Source organism: Portunus trituberculatus, chromosome 47 (assembly GCF_017591435.1).
Source record: "Portunus trituberculatus isolate SZX2019 chromosome 47, ASM1759143v1, whole genome shotgun sequence".
NCBI classification, from domain to species: Eukaryota; Metazoa; Arthropoda; class Malacostraca; order Decapoda; family Portunidae; genus Portunus; species Portunus trituberculatus.
The window spans coordinates 28,245,750-28,263,612 of NC_059301.1; the positions used below are offsets into that span (position 1 = coordinate 28,245,750).

Below are 17,863 nucleotides of genomic sequence, written 5' to 3' on the forward strand. Positions count from 1 at the left end.
AGGAGACAGTGCTGTATATATATGAAATCACTTAGTCATTCTCTCTCTCTCTCTCTCTCTCTCTCTCTCTCTCTCTCTCTCTCTCTCTCTCTCTCTCTCTCTCTCTCTCTCTCTCTCTCTCTCTCTCTCTCTCCTCTGCACCCCACACCTCCCGTCCGCCCTCCTGCCTGTAGTGTGCACCGCCACCTTGCTTATACTCGTAGTCCGCTAAGGCTTACCTGGGGGAGGAGCTCTAATTACGAACTCAACACAAGGACAGCATAATGAACCAGGGAGCAGCTGAAGTGGAATCCGAGCGTGCAAACAGGCTTCCATGCAGTTATAATTGGATGTAAATTATTGGAGACTTGGGACAGTGGCGGCTCATCCAGCTCCTCCCGAACGTGTGTGGTGCCACGCTGCTCAGAGAGCGTGCGTGCGTACTTACGTACTTACATGCTTGCTTTCTTGCTTGCTTGTTTGTTTGTTTCGTGTTAAACGAGAAAGACATCTATTCTTCTCCGGTGGAAAATTTGTTATTTTCTTATAACTTTAATTGCCTAAAGATTTCTTATGGGTGAAAAATAATCAGTGATAAAATGTTATTTTTTATTGCTCAATTTATTCCGTGCAATTTTGTCAAGTAGGAAGTGATACGACCAGAGAATCTTTGCAGGACCAAGGGTCATTTAAACAACTCCTTCTTTTCTGGTTTTTCAATTTTGTGTTTAGTTTTCATCTTTGTTATCTATCTGCTAGATGATAAAGCGAACGCAGGAATAAAGGTGATTCGCGGTAAAACTTGAAAGGACTTCGTTGATCGCGGACAAATTTATCGCCCTCCAGTGTTTGGTAATCGGACTGTTAAATGCAACGTCGTAAATCTTTGCTGTTGTTGAGGCGAAGCAAATGGGGCGTGATAGCCTCGCGCGTTTGATTTGTCGTCTTCGTGTTCCTATTAGTTGTTTTTTTTAAGCGCGGCGTGATGGATGCAACCATTCTTCATAGAACTGACAACTAAGCGAGATTTACGCTGCACGCCGATAGAATACTGAGAATCAAGGACAGTCTTGTTTTTATGTACGAATTATTATCAAGCAAGCAGTTAATTATCATTATCATGCCTTATGAGAATAAATGCGGTGAGGTCAGATGGGCATCCCGCGTAGACTAGGGTTTATCTCTCTATATAGCTACAAATGCCATTTTTTCTAATGGGGAAATTAGATGGAAGAAAACATCTTGAATTATCCTTAAATGCTACGTACAAACTTGCTAACTAACATCAAGGATAATGTAGTAATATTTTCACGAGGAAAGTTTCAAGAAGGAAGGTTTGCTCTTCGTTTTTTTTTTTTTTTTTTTTTCTCTTATTTTCAGTAAACTTATCTTCTTTCTGGTTTTTTTTGTTGACGTTTCAAAGATATCACAAGCAGCCTCATTAAGGATAACATAATCTGTTGTTTGTTACTCCTTTCTGTTCCTTTATGCAGTTGAGCCCCATTGGTCAGATGCACACCGGATTATCTTGAAACTCCTGGCGTAGCGAATAACAATTATTCAGCTCATCCTCCTGAGTCAAGCGTGTATAATTTGTGTGTCAACAGTGTTTAGCGGAGGTATGGCGCGATAAAATGTTTTAGTGTTTTTTTTTTTCCTTTTTCTACATTCTTTCCATATGCTACATGCGCAAGTCTTTGTTTTTCTTTTCCTTTTGTTTCAATTGGATTTTTCTCTTTTTTGTGTGTGAATTATCCATCTGTGCTCCATCTTTTGTTGTTGTACCCTCGCCACTCCTTGTGTCATCTTTGTCTGCCGTGTCTCTCGCTATACTGACTCATTTCCTAACCTACCCTCTTTCCTGTCTTTCCTTCCCTGTCATCAAAGCCTTTCTTCTCCTCTCTGCCCCTTTAGCACCTACTTGAGATATTATTCCCCTCTCTCCCTCTTCCTTGTTTCACTTCTGTTCTTACCAAACCTTTCATCTTCGCCGCGGATCCTGCCTCTTTTCCTCCTCCTCATATTCCATCAGCTGTCTGCAGAATAAAGATAACTGATCATTTCTTATTCATTATATATATATATATATATATATATATATATATATATATATATATATATATATATATATATATATATATATATATATATATATATATATATATATATATATATATATATATATATATATATATATATATATATATATATATATATATATATATATATACAGGGTCTTGGTAAGGGGCCAAGAGACGTGGAATAAATTAAACTTAATTCCCTCCATCTTGAAGAAGAAAAGTATAAGAAGATAATCCATTGATAATCACTTTTTTAAACTTTGAAGATACCCATAGATTTCTTTTAAAAGGTTACGGGTTTTATGGGAAGGGAAAAATGAAACAAAAAATGTTTTCTTTGAAAGTTTCCGAACTAAATACGAAATCGCGCTTCAAAGAGTCTTATCGATGGGTTTAGTGTTGGATTCCCACTAAACTCTCCAATCGAACCTCGGTAAAGTGTAGCCTGCTGAATGACTATGGTGCTGGAAGATACTCAACGATATGTCTTTCTCTGGCGTCTTGCTGTCTGTAGCGTCCTTTCAGCTATTTAATCCATTCCCGTATTGCCCTCTATTGCGACATCAAAGACAGCGCCTCACCATAGCTAAATTGATCTCCTGAAGGAACTGGTTGGTATGTTCAGTTACACATGTAATCTGGATTGCGGTGATGGATGAGGAAGGGAGGGTTGAAAATTATATTGAGCCATAGTTTCTGAGAAGAGACAATCAGAGAGACGGAGTCAGATCAATACAATTTAGAGGGATGGATAAAAATAAACAGACACAGGCAGAGAGAGAGAGAGAGAGAGAGAGAGAGAGAGAGAGAGAGAGAGAGAGAGAGAGAGAGAGAGAGAGAGAGAGAGAGAGAGAGAGAGAGAGAGAGAGAGAGAGAGAGAGAGATGCAACTAGACAGGGAAGGATAAACAGAATCAAAGGAAAGCCGACAAACACAGAGAGACAGGCAGACAGAGGGCAACGAGAGACACGCCGCCAGGTTACATCAAAATCAAGCAAGATGCCACAAAAACACCGCAGCCGGTAACAAGATAAGCTGATTTTAGTCCAGTAACCACATCACATATTTATGGCGCGTGTCAGAGAGAAAACAGAAAACTGGAGAGTTACCTACCCTCGCACCTCAGCCGAAAAGAGAAAAAAATAGAGGCGACTGTTTTTTATTTGGATTAAGACGAAAATTTATTGGGTTAGTTTTATTGAGCAGAATAACTGCAGATATATAGAAAACGATTTTTGTTTCGGATAAGGAGGTTTTCACGGATTCAAATAAAAAGAAAAGAAAGAAGAGTTTTGTCTTAGGATATTAATTTTGTGATCGTAGAAAACAATTAACAAAATGTCTACCTATGCTTCATGTGAATTTCAGTCCTTGCCATTTCAACCTCCTTCAAGCATGCTTTAATAACACTACATTTTCAGAACTTCGTGTTTCAACTTGCCTATTACAGTTCACAGTAGGAGATCCCAGTAATAAGTTTCATATAACGAAATGCATGGAATTAATGAAAACCCATAGAAGACCCATTTATTGCATTGACGCTTTAACATTTTGACACACTTCGTTTCACTGCATGCAGATAGTGGCGCCGAGTGCTTTGTGTCACTGCTCTCAGCTTAATAGCTAGTGATTGTCGCTTCTTCCGCAGCATGATATGTAATTCACCATTTTTCACTAATGCCACGGCTCACACTTCAGAATCGTATGTCAATCGCACTTCAGATTAACTTTTAACATTTAGTCAACCATGAAGCAAGTTGACTGTGTTATATTAGAGTATAAGGACACAGCCTTATATGAAATGAGTGGTGTCAAATCTTGGCCGGAATAGTGAGTGGCTACTGAGAATGAGATGGAGGATATGGCGAGGGTAAGGTGGAAGATATGCGTTGTCTGTTCTGTATGACTAGCAAGGATGACTGGGCGACTGTTAAGGGTAAGGTGGAAGATATGCGTTGTATGTTCTGGATGGCTTTGTTGTAATGAAAGTCTTGAGGTGAGGCCGTTCTATAAGCTATTCTGAGATCATCCTGATCTCAGAATAGCTTATAGAACGGCACTTTTAGAATTATGATTTCTTGTTAACACGCCCCATCAACAATATCTCAATTGAATGTCCAAAAAAAAAAGAAAAAAAAGCGACAATTCCGGAATCGGTCTAAGACTCTAAGTTATACCTTTCAACTATTGAAAAAGTTTCGTATCCGGTATGGGACAAAACTTCATTTTTTTTCTCCCGTCATACTAATATGACAAACTTTTCCTTGAATTTAGTATCTAGCAATGGACAATGTTATGATTTATATCAAACCAAGATACTAGACTACAAGACGAACACTTTTACGTCTTCTTTGATCATTTCTATCTGCATTAGAGTTTCTTCAAATGTTATTTACACTAATTATTCATGATATATTAGAGCATAGGAAAAAGTCGGAGACTTAAGTGTGGCAGAGCTCGGATATTCCTATCATTGAAATCGGTAGTGAAACAAAACGCATATAGATTGATGAATCTGGTTGTTTAATGTATCCGAGGAGAATGTGGGGCGGGTACCGAGCGCAGTATATGGTGAGGCGAAGCAAAGCACAGTTATTTGGAGAGAGAGAGAGAGAGAGAGAGAGAGAGAGAGAGAGAGAGAGACAGACAGAGACAGAGAGAGAGAGAGAGAGAGAGAGAGAGAGAGAGAGAGAGAGAGAGAGAGAGAGAGAGAGAGAGAGAGAGAGACTTGACTTGACTTGACTTGTTTATTGGCCTCTATTTACAAAGTAGGGTAGAAACAAATATACACATTAAACATAGGGCCTAGGTCTGTTGAGCCGCAGCAGCTCTTACACAGACCTCTCAATGGATCTAAGAAATACACATGTGGCAGACACTACTGAGGCTACTCACCACCAATAACATATACGTACTATACATCATATACAATAGTTATATAAAATTTTTAACGTTGGTATAAATATAAATGGACATATAATGTCATGAAACTACATACTTATGTATGGGAAAACTTGCAGGTACTGTACTTGAGGACTTACATACACATGCCAGAAATTAGTCTATAATGCATTAGAATAGGTGTGTAACAAAAACTCTTTGTATAAATTCTTAAAGGAATACAGAGATGTGGCATTTCTTATTTGTTCTGGCAAGCTGTTCCATCATCTGGCACCTCTGGTACAAATGTTGTTTTGGGCATGACTTGTTCGGCAGAGTGGGATTCTCAGACATAATGGCCTTCTCGAGAAAATATCTGCTGTTACAAACTAGAAAGCATTGTCTACAGGAAAAACATAGAGATCTATAAACAAATATATTGGCTTGTAGAAGTAATATGTCTTGTATCTTCAGAATTTTGTGTTCGTGAAACAGTGGATTAGTGTGGTCATATTTATGTTTAAAGAAAATTGTGCGAAGTAATTTCTTCTGTGTGATAAACAGTTTGTCAATGTGTGTTTTGTAGGCTCCCCCAAAATTCCCGAGCAGTATAATAAATATTGGTGCGCTAGTGACAGATACATTTGCTTCAAAGAAACTGAGGTGAGGCAATGTCTAATTTTATACAACACACCACTTAATTTAGATAATTTAGTGCAGATATCATAAACATGAGGTTTCCATAGTAATTTACTGTCAATAATTATACCAAAAAATTTTATTTGCTCAACATGCGTTAGAGAGGTTATTAATTTTTGGTCATTAAAGGTTGGGATATCATGACACGAGTTTTGTCAACATTAAGTTTTAACTTGTTGCTATTAAGCCAGTTACAGATGTGGACCACCTCCTCGTTCATGATGTTCTGCAGCATTGTGAGGTCATTGCCTTGAATATAGAGTGTAGTGTCACCAGCATATAACAGGAAATTAAGATGTGAGCTGGAGCGGACAATATTATTAATGTAAATTAAAAACATGATTGGCCCTAACATAGATCCCTGTGGTACACCGGTGCAAAGAGACTTTTGTAGAGATTTGCAATCATTATAAACTGTAAATTGCTTTCTGTGACTTAAGTAGCTTTTAAAGAATTGCAAACATGGGCCACGGATTCCATATGTTTAATTTCTCTAGCAGAATTGGGTGAGAGAGGGTGTCAAAGGCCTTAGATAAGTCACAGAAAACGGATAAATGATAACATTTGTTGTCCATGGCACTATAAATACTATTGCAGAGTTGTTGAATAGCTAAATCTGTGGAGTAATTAGGTCGAAATCCATATTGGTACTGTGTTAATAGTAAAAATTTTGTTAGGTAATCCATCAATCTTTCTACAACAATTTTCTCAAAAATTTTGCTTAGAGAAGGTAGGATAGAAATGGGTCTATAATTTGTACAAGATGTTGGTGTGCCCATTTTAAATATTGGAATTACCTTTGGTGTTTGCAGATATCTAGGGAAACAACCTTCTTTAAAAGATCTGTTTATGATGTATTCTTAATACGGTACTATTTCATCACTGCATTGCTTTATGACATTGATATTGATATCATCGAAACCAGGTGAAGTTGTTCTAAAATGTTGTATTATTCTTTTAATTATGTAGTAGTAGCAGAATCAGAGCATCAGCTTATACAACCTAAATTCATTTTAAATGCATTAATACGATCGTTGTCAATAATTCTTTAAGAGAAGGTAATGCGAGGGCAGTGTACATTAACAGATTTCAGAATAAATGTAGTACATATTGGAAAAAAGATCGCTGATGGAGGTGTAGATGATGTAACTTTTTTGATAATTTAGCCAATCATTGGTCCATATGTGATGGATAACAGAGGCAGATGTAGCTGTAACTCTTGTTGGCTTATTTATTGTGTTAAAAATTAATAGGAGTAAAACAAATTGCAAGATTATGAACATTGTTATCATTAGTTTTTTAGTAAATTGATATTAAAGTCACCCATAATATAGCATTTATGTTAAGTCTTGAAATAATCTGAAGAATAGTATCTAGAAAAAATAGAAAATCAGGTAGACTAGTATTAGGGGGTCTGTAAATCATTCCAATGACAAATTTAGAAGGGTGGGTTATTTAAAGAAAAATAGACTCAATGTGAGTAAGCTGAAGTGAGACATCACTGAGTCCTTGGAACTTGCTAAGATGGAATATTGCAATACCTCCACCTCGCGATGACTTGTTTTTAAAGTGAGACATGTAATTACTAATGCTATAGAGTTTACAAGTGTCATCAGTTAGGCGTGTTTCACAAAAGTCAATGGAGTCAAATTCATAATTAAGCTGGGAAGTGCATTGATCAATAAAGGGATATCTAAATGTAGTGAGACACTATTAATATTAAATGACATTACTTTTAGGGTGTTACTGCAAATGTTATGATGTTGTGAATTGTGGGTGGCAAAAGTTGCAATCGAGTGTCCAAAGAATCATCATCAGCAAGATTTACACATGACATTTCGTTAATAATATGAACAGAATAATAGTGTGTAACACAGTTTAAGAGTCTAAAAAATTCCGAATCATCGAAGCTATGAAAGGGAAGAAAAGAAGCCACTTAGAATGTAAAAGAGTAATATACGTATGAGCAAACGTTACCAGTAGAGTAGGGTATCACTGCTTCCGTGATGCCCTGAGACTGCGCTGCACTTGTCCTTTTTCCTTGGTGGCAGACTTTCCCTTGTGCTTGGAGACTATTAAGGATGTAGGAGTCTTCACTGTATGTAGCACAGAAGCACCATCAGCAGCTGAGAGAGAGAGAGAGAGAGAGAGAGAGAGAGAGAGAGAGAGAGAGAGAGAGAGAGAGAGAGAGAGAGAGAGAGAGAGAGAGAGAGAGAGAGAGAGAGAGAGAGAGAGAGAGAGAGAGAGAGAGAGAGAGAGAGAGAGAGAGAGAGAGAGAGAGAGAGAGAGAGAGAGAGAGAGAGAGAGAGAGAGAGAGAGAGAGAGAGAGAGAGAGAGAGAGAGAGAGAGAGAGAGAGAGAGAGAGAGAGAGAGAGAGAGAGAGAGAGAGAGAGAGAGAGAGAGAGAGAGAGAGAGAGAGAGAGAGAGAGAGAGAGAGAGAGAGAGAGAGAGAGAGAGAGAGAGAGAGAGAGAGAGAGAGAGAGAGAGAGAGAGACACACATACACCTAAAGCTTACGACCTCCCCCTCTTTATTTTCTCTCCCTGGAGGGCGTTGCCAGGACGTGGTCAACTCGCCTTGAAGATAAACATTCTTTTTACGCCAAGAAATAGAGAGAAATATAAAGTACCAAAATGAAATTGTTGCTCGACATTTCTTTTCTTTTTTGACGTTATTAAGAATTGTGTTTCAGCTTCGAAGACTGTGTTCTCTTTTCCTTTGTGTTAAAAACCTTTCTTAAATAGCGGCAGAGAAAACTTAAAATTTTGTTTTCTTAGAAACTTCACAATAGAAACATTACGTCTACAGCAGCCATCACTGGAGAGTACTCAGTCCTTGTTTTTCTTCACATTTCTTAGCGTCATAAGCTGGACTAATGGAATAAAAGTCAGGTCTTGTACATCAAGCATTTCAGCCTCTTGATATGTAGTAGCTCTAGAGGAGGTTAATAAGTTTCCTGTTGTGTTTCCATGAATCTAGGTAATGTTTATTTATCACTGTGCATCATCTATAGGAAAAATGCTCATTAAGATCCGATAATTTCTGTGGGCTTTCAAAATAGTCATTACGAGAGCATAAAATTTTTGAGAGCAAGGGTCCTGGAGTATGAATATAAAGCTATATATTTTTTTTTATTTGTCCATATCACAATTATCGCAAGGTTTACTTATTTGTTATTCTATAGTAACTGTGATATGTACTGCCCATATCTGTAGATAACCTCAGCCATGAACAGAAGTGCCATGTAGGAGTGCCTATTGAGGAAGACCTGCTCTGGAAAACTGAGAATATATAGCACTCATATTTCACTTTGAATTTCCCTTCTAACTATTCTTTCCATTTGTTTTCATTTTTGTCCATCATACTTTTTTATCACCCATCCATGACGCATAGAGCTTTAAGAATTAGGCCTCTCGTACGTAGAAACAGAGAGGTATCGTTTGTCCAGGCAGTCAGTTGGCTTCCTGATGAACCTGGCACGTGAGATCCAATCCATTAAGAAGCGATTTATCCAGGAAGCTGCATCATCCCTGAAGACCTTGAGCCGGACACTGATTGGAATGAAATAGTGAGGACGCCACTCGACCGTCCCCACGCAGGGACCAGCAGGCGGCCGTGGCGGAAGGAGGAGGGGTGAGAGGTGAGAAGGGGGTTGCTATTTCCCTTGAATTCTCTCACACCTCAGGACTTAGTAATGGCAAACAGACTGTTTTCTCTTCCTCTCCTCCATGGTTTTCTCCTCTTCATCTTCAGCTTCAGCTTGTCTTTGACTTCCGTTTTTATTCCCTAACCGTTCTCCTCGTCATCATCTTCCTGCTTTTCCTGGAGCTACATATAACGCACTTCGTTCTCCAAATCTTCCGCTTCTATTCGTTCTTCCCCTCTTTCTGCTGAAGAGTATATCACAGTCCGTTTGTCCTTCCAAAGTCTGCTCTCATATCTTTGTACCTGTTGGCTCAGTAATTAACTTGTATTGGTTACTTTACGTTTTCATACCTTTGGCTGATCGTTATCATTATATTCTCTCTCTCTCTCTCTCTCTCTCTCTCTCTCTCTCTCTCTCTCTCTGCAGTTGTAAGGTATATGAAATGCACGCCCCCAACTTAATCTTGCTTTAAAGTTATTACCTTGTCCAGGCGCCCACTTACTCAAAAAATGCCAGAGTCAGAGGAGCAAGGGAGCATATGCACGGAAACTGTATATTCCACTGAGCTTTGCTTTCATGTTTGTTTGTTTTTTCTCTCATACTGTATAAATCTTGCGTCGGCGAGAGTGTTAAGATGATTTTATCAAGATTTCATTCCAGTGCTTTCTTTATTCGAAATTGTTTGCACGTATTTGAGTTACTAAAAGTTAGAGGTTTGAGTGATGGAAGTTTGGTCGGGTATGAGGATATATATATATATATATATATATATATATATATATATATATATATATATATATATATATATATATATATATATATATATATATATATATATATATATATATATATATATATATATATATATATATATATATATACTGGGAAAAAAATATATATATATATATATATATATATATATATATATATATATATATATATATATATATATATATATATATATATATATATATATATATATATATATATATATATATATATATATATATATTTTACCCCCAGTTATTTAGGTGGTAGACTAGTCACTTGTATATTTTTTTTATATAAGCACTCGCATTTTTCACCACTGTTTAAATAATTTGAAGTAACTTTTTACAGTAACTATTTCACCATTTGGCTCCACTCCTTACAAGCACTTTCATGCGTTACTGTTTGGTCAATACTACGGCCGTGCCCCACATCACTATCATGTCAGCTTTCGTACAGTGACTCCTTGAAGAAGAAAAAGCCTTTCATTCCCATCTCTCCACCATCTTAATCGCTTCAAAACACTACAGCAATATCCTTTCTACAGGCGCGTCCTTTATAAAGATCACATAATCTTTAATACAAAGTTCACTTCATCTGAACACTCATTTTGTATCCAGTAATCATATCACACATATTTGTAACATTTTGGAAACCACATTTGAGAGATTCCCAATACATTTTTACTCTTTGGAATTGTCCATGTTACGTGAAAGGAAAATCAGTTCGTGCTCTACATATACTCAATTTTACAATAGGGTGAGTACTTGCAGCCAAGGGTTTCCCTCGACACCTTACCCCTTCGGCAACTTACCCCGCGCACCCAACCGGCACTCCCCATCCTTCTTTCCTTCTGCGTTTCTTCTCGTAACTTCCACACTCCGCCATTTCTTCACACTCGCGTCGCTTCGTCACTTTTGAGGAAACGTGGATTTAAGGTAAACATAGAAATTCCAGGAAAAGAATAATAATTTATATGCATACAACTTTTTCTATTTTTGCATAATTTTTAGCTTAATCTCCAGTAAGCTCACTTCTTTCGGAACTTTGCTTTAAGCCCAGAAGATTTCTGCGTGTGAATGAGGCAGATATAAAAACTTTATGAAATTTTATGAAAAGAGGAAGAAAGTGAAAGAGGAGGAAGATCCGGCACTCGAGCGAGAGAGAGAGAGAGAGAGAGAGAGAGAGAGAGAGAGAGAGAGAGAGAGAGAGAGAGAGAGAGAGAGAGAGAGAGAGAGAGAGAGAGAGAGAGAGAGAGAGAGAGAGAGAGAGAGAGAGAGAGGGGGGATATTTCTATTATAAAAATATGTACAGAGGGAGGGAGGGGGGAATATTTCTATTATAAGAATATGTACAGAGGGAGAGGGAGGGAGGAGGGGGAATATTTTTTATTATAAGTATATGTACAAGACAATCCCCTTCTATTCTATGATCATTACTTTTCATTGATGTATAAACCAAAGAACATGATAATTTCTAATCTTCGTACTTTAACACCAGTTGCTAGGATTTCGGATCATGTTTTTTTTTTTTTTTTTTCTATATATATTTTTTTTTATATATGAAATCGCTTTCTTTTTTTCATCTACCTCTGAAGAATGTTTCGCTTACTGTGGATATATTTTATTGTGATTTACTTCCGAATTCATTTCACCTCATGAGCTTCCAACTGACTATGTTTTAAGGTGGAAGGGATATTATAATAGTACCCAAATGGAGTTAAACAGGCGTACTGAAATGAAAGTAACAATGGTACTAGTAGTTTTGGCTTGCAGAAATGTTGTCAGATAATTATATATTCATTTTGTGTTGTCTTTCTATGTTCCTTGGAACAGACAGAGAAACAGCAAGACAACAGACGAATTAAGATATACGTAGATACGACACACACACACACACACACACACACACACACACACACACACACACACAGAGAGAGAGAGAGAGAGAGAGAGAGAGAGAGAGAGAGAGAGAGAGAGAGAGAGAGAGAGAGAGAGAGAGAGAGAGAGAGAGAGAGAGAGAGAGAGAGAGACGTAAACAAAAACATCATATTGAAAAGGGACAAATGAACAAACAAAAAAAGTGACGAACAAATGGAGAAGGGAAGGAAAACGTGATAAATAAAATGAAGGAATGGATGGTATAAAAAAGGAAATGGAGGACGAAAGGTGGAGCAAAGGAAGGAGCAAAGCGGGCTCGTTTTAGTGTGTGTGTGTGTGTGTGTGTGTGTGTGTGTGTGTGTGTGTGTGTGTGTGTGTGTGTGTGTGTGTGTGTGTGTGTGTGTGTGTGTGTGTGTGTGTGTGTGTGTGTGTGTGTGTGTGTGTGTGTGTGTGTGTGCCGTGAAGGGCGGGGCAGATTTATGTATGCAAATGTGTCGCGAGGAGCCCTGTCAATGCCGGGGAACATTCCTGCATCGCCACCTACGTACTTGCTCCCGCTTTTCCCTGCTTTGCCTGCCTCCCTTCCCTCTTCCCTCCCACACATCTTTCCTCCCTTCCCCAGCCTCACGAATTTTCCTTCCCCCCTCTGTTCACCCTCTTCCTTCTCACGCATCCTTCCTTCCTTCCTTCAACCTCACGTACTTGTTTTCTTCCCTCCTTCTTCTTTCCTCTTTTCCCCAAACTCATATATTTGTTTCTTCCCGTCTTGTTTTGCCTTTCTTTCCCTCTTCCTTCATTCTTTCCTTTTAAACATCTTACATTTCTTCGTTTCCTCGACTTCATGTACTCGTCTTCCACGTTCCTCATCTCCCTTCTTTCTTTCTTCTCTCTTCCATCCCACAGTTTTCTTTCTTTCCTTCCTTATCCCAATGCACGTATTCTGTCTCGCTTTCCCACAGTCCCATCCGTCACCTTAAAACACCGAGTACTTCCATATCTTGCATAACTCGCTCCTTTTTTTTCGTAGTTACGGCTGTTCTCGTTCTGGTATATATATATTTTTAATCCTTTCTGTCCTATTTCTAAGTGTTCTTATTCTTCTATGCTCCTCCTCCTCCTCCTCCTCCCTATAAACCTGTTCCGCTTATATAACTTCTTAGATTGTCGGTTGCTGAGGTCTTCTAGATTCTGTGCCTAATTCCAAAACCTACTTTTCAAAACACTGTGTCAAGAAAGTTTTGTACATTTGGTCTCCTATTATACCTCATTCCTGTTTCTATAGAGCATCAGTAAATTACAGAGCCTCCTTTTTTTTTTTTTTTGTCTCTTTCCCATCTGCATATAGTAACCGCAGTACAATCCATCCTCTTCCTGTAGTGTTCTTTGCCTGTTATTCATTTTCTGCAAACCGTGTCATTATTCAAACCCGCCAGTCACCCCTACATACTTCCGTTACTTTCAAAGCTTTCCCTGTGCCTATTCTTCCTTCCCTGTCACTTACTATCCTCGGTCCGCTGCCCATCTTGGCCTTATTGGTTATGGTGATGCACATGAGTAGGAGCCGAGAGTGTTTCCGGGATCCAGCGGTGAGCAAGTTATGTACTGAAGACGTGGATGTAGAGATGGAGGGTGGACAGGAAAGTAGGAAAAAAATGTTATACTGTACATGTAAGAAAATAAGATAGAATTTGAAAGTGGCGACGCGCTACTATAGTAAATGTAAACGTGAAAGTACAAGATAGAGAAGGGGTAGAAAAGAAAGTTAGTCGAATTAGAGAGAAAAAAAGTAGTAATCTAATAGTTTTGTGAAATAAGCGTAGACAAATAGAATATTAATATGGAAAGATGGAGAGATTATTGATATTAAGGGAAAATAAAGGGAAGTGAGAGAGGAAATGGATGATTAGAATTGAAAATAAGTAGAAAAACAAAAGGATGTGGTAAAGGAAGTAAGATGAGAAAAGAAATATTATATAAATAGTTAAAATACTAATAATCGTAATTGTAATATATGAACTCTGAAGTAGAAATTATTATATTCCGAGATTAATATGGAAACGGAAAAAAATATATCTATTGTTACTAAAATTGGGAAAGAAATCACTGGCCATCGCTTTAGTCACTTTTCTAGCTGGGAATGGTTGCTTGACGCTACTACATGCAACACTGTGTTAGCCCCCATCCATCCCTCTTAAAAAATAAAAGTAACATAAAAAAATGAAACCAGTCTTCTCAGCGAGAGTGACGGGCTCTGTGCTGTGTAGTCACCTACTTAATATCAAGTTATGTTTTTGGCGGAACGGGCTGACAGGTACTGGAGGCTCCGGGAGCAATGATGGCATCTGTGGAGCCGACGGAGACAGGACTATAAAAAGCCACGTCTTGTTACTGATACGAATAGTAGACAGCGGCGGCTGTTGAAGAGGTGGTGGGATGGAAAGATGAGGGTCAGGAGGAGGAAGAGAAGAGCAGTGGGATGTACGAGGGGCATAGGTAGCAGACGACGACGACGACGAAAGAAGACAAAGCTGACGATGCAGGGTGAGAGAGTGTAACAAAGTAGGCATGTAAGAAAGAGGTGTATGATAACGAGGAGGAAAGCAGATGGAGAATGAGCAGGTTGTTGAAGCAGTTCCCTGATGGGTGCTCAGCGGGGAAGTAATAAATTCAGGACCATCCTCAACCCGCGGCTGAGTTCTTTGCTAACACTTCTTAGGTAATCACTGGAATAAAATCTGGAAAAAAAAGTGAATGAGATTTTCCCGTTTTCTCTCTCTCTGGTAAATGTTGTAGTTCATTCAGCAGGTTTTGTTGTAATTGCATTTGGGAGCAGTGGTGTATTTCGTAAACACGGGAAAAATGTTGCGTTAAAAGCCTGGATTTCCTCAAACGTAAAAATGAACAAAATTAATTTGTTTCGCAATGTAATCGTGCATTAGTGTTTTGAAAAAAAAATAGAAGCTACATATTATAATCAAAACAATGCTCACGTAAAGCTCGAATAGCCATCAACCTTTGTAAAATAAAGTCGTTTGTTACACAATTACCGACTATTGTTTAATGCCACGCCATTCTGACCAGCCGCCTCTCGGAGCGCGGTATTTGTTGAATGTTCACCGCCGCCCATACTGATGTAGCATGTTGTACAAATGTGTACCTTGTTTCTGTATGTATATATTAGTGTGAGGGGTTTATCCAGGGCCGTGTGTGTGTGTGTGTGTGTGTGTGTGTGTGTGTGTGTGTGTGTGTGTGTGTGTGTGTGTGTGTGTGTGTAATTCACAACGGTCGTCTGCTGGTCACCCAGCCAGCCTTCCCCATTACGGAGCGAGCTAAGAGGTCATAGAGCGATCTTCGGGTAGGACTGAGACCACACCACACTCCACACACCGGGAAAGCGAGGCCACAACCCCTCGAGTTACATCCCGTACCTATTTGCTGTTAGGTGAACAAGGGCTTCACATTAAGAGGCTTGCCCATTTGCCTCGCCGCGCCCAGGACTCGAACCTGGGCCTTTTCAATTGTGAGCCTAGCCAGCTAACCACTATTCTACGCATCCTTTTGTATTTCTATTTATTTTCAATTCCTAATTATCCGTTTCCTTTCTCGCTTCCCTTTATTTTCCCATAATATCAATCATCTCTCCATCTTTCCATCTTAATATTCTACTTTGTCTACGTTTATTTCACAAAATTACTAGACTGTGTGTGTGTGTGTGTGTGTGTGTGTGTGTGTGTGTGTGTGTGTGTGTGTGTGTGTGTGTGTGTGTTTCTAAACATCTATAGTGTTAAAAACTGTTTAATATCTTTAATAAAAAATGAACTCAACAAACCTCTGACATGGGCGTAATAGTGAGGAAGACTTTTATTCTTTTTTTTATGTCAGTCGTCTGTTCTGCTGCTACCTAAGGAGGAGACGTGAGGCCTTCAGCAAAGGTCACACAATAGGTTCAGTTAGGCGCTGACACACGCAACAAAAAGTTCCAGAATAGGTTTGTTAGTCAACGGCAGATCGAGGGATCGTAGGCATCTCTTTCCTAATACAAAATTCTTTAGATGGAGGCCTGGACAAAAAGGTAAGGAATATGTTAGCTAATGATGAGTTTCCCTTTTAGATAGGATAAAGTGAGGCATCCTTCATCTTTACTGGTTATTTACATCACCTTTCCGTCACCCAGTCCATCATTCTACGTAGTCCCTCGGCTTTTGATATATCTCTCCTCCGTCAAGTAAATAGTGGTATTGGTAAAAAATTCAATCACTCAGCCAACATGATATGAAGCCTTTTAGCATTGAGTGATTGACATGTAGAGGAAAAGACTGCGTGGTAATGCTAATACAGTAATGATAATCAAATGTCTGATTATAATTCATACCTCAGAGAAACGTAGACGTTCATGTGAGAGGCAAAGGAAAATTGGAACATTTGCAGACACTGTTCACACACACACACACACACACACACACACACACACACACACACACACACACACACACACACATCCATCTATCCACCCACCCCACCTTCACACACCTCGTAATTACCGGGTCAGGTCAAAAGTTGGGCGGAGTTCTTTAGTGTAGCCCTTGTTCACCTGGCATTGATTAGGTACCTTTTGTAAGCCGAAAGCTGTGACACGATGCTAGGTAGAAGAAACAAACTCTGAATTGGAAAATACATACGTGGTGGACTGCCCATCTCAACCCTAGTCTACTACATTGTTCTGGCGCTAATTTGCAGCCACAGTATCAAATTGTAAGATACTCTCATGAGTTGTGTGTTTACTTAAGATGTACGTATGCTAGTATAAAAACAGGTTCTATCATGTGCTCGTATAAAGCTGCAAAATAAATAAACCGAGCTGTTGTTTATTACTATTTTTTTTTATTTCTTATTATTGTTATTGTTATTATTATTATTATTATTATTATTATTATTATTTTCAATATTATTGTTTTCATTATCATTATTATTTTTATTATAATTTTATTATTATTATTATTATTATTATTATTTTTATTATCATTATTATTATTATTATCATTTATTATTATTATCATTACATATTATTGTTATTATTATTATTATCATTATCATTATCATTATGTATTATTATCATTATTTATTATTATCATTATTTATTATTATTATTATTATTATTATTATTATTATTATCATTATTACTATCATCATCATCATCATTATCTTCATTACCATCAACATTATTTTTATCATTATCATTATTACACACACACACACACACACACACACACACACACACACACACACACACACAACCATTACTCTCTCTCTCTCTCTCTCTCTCTCTCTCTCTCTCTCTCTCTCTCTCTCTCTCTCTCTCTCTCTCTCTCTCTCTCTCTCTCTTACACGCAATATTTGGAGAGTGAGTGTTGCAAAGCGCAGAATATTACAAATAAATGTTTTCGTGTTCAGGGGTAGAGGCGCACAGATTCGAGGAAGGATCGCAAGGTAGTAAAGCGGAGATTCCGAGGCGGTCCGGAGAGTGTGGCGCGGAATTGTGAGACTCCAATGTGGGAAGACAGCGTTGCAAATTGTTAGAGTTGTTCCATTGTGGGGGATGGGCAGAGACGCGCTATGGATGGGACAGGACAGCGATGGCAGCAGCAACATTGTGGGACAGATGAGATATTGATGTTGTCTTTTGAATTATCTACATGGAGGGAGTGACTAGTTGAAGAGGGATGAATGAAAAATAGAGGTGAGTGAAAATAAATAAAGAAAACAAAACATTTACGTAGGAGTTTGTAATTTAGGTTGGTGGATAATGGATATGAAATAGAGGCAACTACAGATAAGTTTAGATAGAATGACACTGAGTAAAAAGTAAGTAGGGTTGATTAAGGATGTCTTGGTATGATCGTGTGATGTGATGTGTTGAAACGAGGCTGCTTC

The 17,863-nt window shown here is 38.3% G+C and overlaps 1 long non-coding RNA gene across 2 annotated transcripts in view; it reads left to right on the plus strand.

Annotated features, from left to right (window-relative positions):
- Window positions 1-17,863, plus strand: part of LOC123520760 — a 58,701-nt gene that overhangs the window by 29,438 nt on the left and 11,400 nt on the right. Inside the window, exon 4 of one of the 2 annotated variants that reach the window (XR_006679368.1) lies at window positions 9,087-9,278. The exons of the other annotated variant lie outside the window; for it this stretch is intronic. This is a non-coding gene — a long non-coding RNA (uncharacterized LOC123520760). The remainder of the gene's footprint in view (window positions 1-9,086; window positions 9,279-17,863) is intronic. 2 annotated transcript variants of the gene reach the window in all.